Source organism: Pituophis catenifer, unplaced genomic scaffold (genome assembly GCF_029215685.1).
Source record: "Pituophis catenifer annectens isolate HBS135680 unplaced genomic scaffold, rPitCat1.0.hap2 SCAF_7, whole genome shotgun sequence".
Lineage (NCBI taxonomy): Eukaryota > Metazoa > Chordata > Lepidosauria > Squamata > Colubridae > Pituophis > Pituophis catenifer.
In genome coordinates, this window is record NW_027256887.1 from 51,040,883 (window position 1) to 51,045,494 (window position 4,612).

Here is a 4,612-nt window from a genome sequence, read left to right on the forward strand (position 1 = left end):
TTTTTTCTGCCACCTAGTAATTATTTTTGACTTCTGCAGCCCAGATAAAACAGCCTCAATACAATGAAAATAAGACATTTACCCAGTCTACTCAGCCATCTTCTTATTTCTAATACATAAGATACCATTCAATCCTAAAAAGATTAACCAAAATTCTTTTCTGCTCAGAAAAAAAATTCAAATTTCAAAAGCAACCATAATCAAATGAATGAGAACTGGTAGGAAATGATATAAGATAAATTTCTTAAAACATTAAGAAATTCTGCAAATTTTCTTTTAAAGATAAAATAATATCATTATCAGAACTCCATGAGACAATAAAATTGCCAAAATAAAGAATTAAAATACTTAGTTTCATACTTAACAATAACATCTGATAAATAATGTTTTTTCTCAAATCAATCTTGCATTTTCCTGGAAGTTTTCTTCCCCTGTGAAGAAAGACTATGGGATATTTTTTGTCCTCTTTTTTGAAGATATTTCATAAATTCCTTAGAACTTGCAGCCTTTTTTAAATTATTTAAATTTGTGAAGTAGTGATGGATAAGGAAAAGCTCAGTTTCTTACATTAATTATATGTTGGAGTCTATTACTTACATTGAAATAATTATAAGTAAAAGTAGCTTAAGGTATGTGTTGATTGATTTCTCGAAGGCAAATGTCCCAGAATCAGCTGCCTGTGTTCAATAAAAATTTAATAATCTGCATTTCACCTGCAAATTTATTTAGTTAGCTTGTAACTTCTTTGAAGGAGGTTCTTGGTGTTATTTGTATCTTTATTCTCTTGGGTCTGTTCCAACTACTGTTGTTATATGCTCCTCCTACTCCTCCCCCCCCCCCCGCCCAATTTTAGCTGCAAGAAAGTGGTTATTTTTACCTCAGGAAATTTCACTAGTACCCAGGCTTTAAAGCCAAGCAAAATTTCAATTTCAGTCTTCCAGTCCAAATCAGGATATACATAGCTTGTTCTCCAGGATCTAAATCACACCCATTTGTACATTCAGCATGAACTACTGCAAGGCTAAGATGGTGAGTGTTAAAAGAATATTTGTACATGAAGAGACTTCCATATAATCTGCAAGTTTCAGATGTTGTGCAAACTTCCAAGTGTATGTTGAAGTACCTCTTCCATGAAGTATGATACAAATAGAATGTCCCTCTGTAACATTTTACCATTCCCAGAATCAACAAATTCACTAATACATGCTTGGCATAAATACAGTTTCGGTATATAGATTCTACATGAAGGGATAACCTATGCTCAATAGTTTGGTTGTGACACTACAAAGCCCTGACTTGAATGTCAGTACCTGTTAAGGTCTTGGCTGGTCTGAGAAATGACTACATTGGAATCTATCTTGATCAATCATTCTAACTTATTTTAGTACTTTGTCTCTCACAGCAGTCATTTAATTATCATATGCATTCTGTCTTGCACAAACATTTTGTTAGCATTTGTCTCTCAAATAAGGGGTAAAGAAAGAGGATAGAAGGGAAGTTTCTACTTAGTTTCATTAAAAAATAGAACTTGCAGCTGCATTCAACTGATTGGCTCCTAAGATCACCAATTATAAGATCATCTACAGCTATTCTGTTTTTCTCCGTAGCAGATTTTTATTCATATAAGAAAAAAGATGAAAATGATAAATGGAGGTTATTATCTAGACTCATCCAAAACATGACAAATAAAACCTATCCTGCCAGGAGAAGCCCTATCTGGACGCAGCCACTGAATCATGCTAAATAATACAAATTCAGTAAAAACAAATGGAAGAACTCTTCACAGAGAGAATGATCAGAATTATAAAAGGAATTCCAACAAACTATGGTGGTGACCATAATAGACACACAGTCAAAGTAGATAAAACTATCAATGAATAGTATTGACAAAGGGTATATATTATCTCCATAATCAGAATATATTGTCAAAAGGTAATACATCAGCCATTTTTGTTCTTCATCAGCCATGATGGCACAGTGGTTAGAATGCAGTATTGCAGGCTAATTCTGTTGACTGCAGACTGCCAGCAGTTTGAGTCTCACTGGCTCAAGGTTAACCCACCCTTCCAACCCTTCAAGGTTGGTAAAATGAGGACCCAGCTTGTTGGGGGCAATATGCTGCCTCTGTAAGCCTCTTAGAGTGGGCTGTAAAGCACTGTGAAGCAGTATATAAGTCTAAGTGCTATTGCTATTCCTGAATGCTAGCTTTCCAGGTTTACAATGCCTGTGGAACTCTTTGATATCAAATGGCTAAATAAAGGGTTTTAAGATAGGCATGAGCCCAGCAACAAGTTTTTATCAGACTACCTAAATATCTAGGCAACAGCAATTAGGGAAATGACCTTGTTAAGAATTCAAATTCCATGGACTAAGACTTTCTGGGCAGATCTTTTGAAGTATATTGTGGCAAACATCTTGAAATTGCTTGTCATGGCTATCTCTGCATATAGACCTTGCAAAGAGCAGCCAACACCTAGTAAAATATGTGCACACATTTACGCAGGCAAAGCAGCACATATAATCTCAAACTATGTGCTCCCAGCTGTATTCAGAAGTGGACAAGACTATACAAATAGTATAGTCTATACATAGCCTATCTTTGAATGCTAATGCTGGCCATCTTTTGTCCTTGTGATCTGTTTTGATTTAGATTACAAATACATGGCAATGTCAAAAAAAGTTCCTGCTTTTCTTTGCAACCATTTAATAGTTATATTTAATGGTTATGAGAGTTCTTCCATTTCTGCAGCCCAATATGAAAGTCTGAGGCATTCAGTTCATCTCCATGGTCAATTGGATTTTGGATTATTAGGAAGGTCTTGGCATGGAATTGTTGTGGCTAAAAGGACCATGAGTAGCTCTTCTGGATTACTTCATAACGTAGCTGTTAGAATGGGCTGTCCCCTGAGATTTCTGCAGAGCTTTAGGGTGATCATTCTAAAAGGAATAAATTAATATTACATCCTTACTTACACAGAAACATTCACATTAAGAATGTATGATATGTGTATAAACCATGCAACAGGAGAAATAAAGACATCCTTCATCCATCCTATCAGCTGCTTCCCAACTTCTGTCATCTCAAGCACAGAAGTTACAATGGGCTACTGTAAAAACATATTTTATGTCATCCTATATTAAGCCATCCTGTTCTTTTCTGAGAAAAATATTATTTACATTACAATGACAATAAATAAATAACAAACATGTTCTATGCATGTTTTACATGTTCTAAAGAGGTATGCCCAGAATCTTTCTTAGGAGAGCAGCAGAAACAATGAGTAAGAAGAATGTCATTTTTATTACTCTAAAGAAACTGGTTATATCAACTTTACCCAACCTGGCAACTTCAAGATCTGATAGATTACAATTACACATTATCTCCAGTTAGTGATGCTAGCTGAAGAATATAGGAGGAATTCTTATGGGGACAATGTGAGAACGCATGGCTTTGAAACACAGGGCCAAGTTTCTTCAAGGTATTTAACTACTTCTATTATTTTTTTGAGAAACACACATGTAGCCACATTACAGAAAATACAAAGCAGTCATTTTCCACTCTTTTATTCTTAGTTTAAATGTAATGGCATACAGTTCTTGATGATTATTGACTGGGTTGAGGAGATTTCCTCTTTGCATGAAAACAGAAGCAAAACATATTTTTTAAAAAGCCATCTTGCTTCAAGGTTTGAAGCAGTTACATACATTATTACTATACATATGTACATTACAAGTATATTGTATATAAATATAATGTATGTAATCTTGTAACCACAATAAATATTAGGAAGAGGGTTTTTTTGTTTGTTTGTTTTAGGCACACAGCTTAGAAAAATGCAGAATCTGCACAGTTTTGTAAGAGTCTCAGAGCGACTCATGCTTATATCATTTTCACACTGAAAAACCAAATACAGTATGTAAAATACAGCCACATCATATGCAGTTCCCCACAGGCTGAGGAATTCTGTGTTTCCAGCATAATCATACTTGGTAGTCTAATACTACTACTCTATACAGCTATTACGTGTAAGAAAATAATCTGCAGGGTAAATGTTGTTTCCTTTTCTTAAAACTCTGCAAGTAGCCTAAGCAACTGTGATAGCTTAAAAAAAGTATAGGGTATCTACAAAACATATGTACAAATAAGTGCAGTAAATACAGGCTTGGTGAATTCTTTGGAACTAATTTTTTCCAATACACAGAAGGGGACTTAAATTGCGGGAACAAAGGAGGACTTTCCAATTACAGCAGTAGAGAAATATGAATTCACTTAAAAAATTGCTACAAACTGAGGTAACACCTGTACTTTAAAGATAGAAAAATTTCAAATTAAATGCAAAAATAATTTTGTTTTAAAAATTGGCATTTTTTGACAAAGCTAGGCCATCACTAATTTATAGTTATGTGCATTCCCTTCAGTACAAATGGAAACCAGAAAATCAAGCCAAAGGGAATTTTTTCAAGCTTTCTGTACCACATGTCACGATATTTTGAAGGATGCAGTCATGGGGCACCTGAGATTGCACTCTAGTAAGGGAAGCAGATCACTTCTCTTAAGAGAACAAATGTTCAGTAGCTTAATAGAAGCAGAGACATCAATACTGCTTAGCAG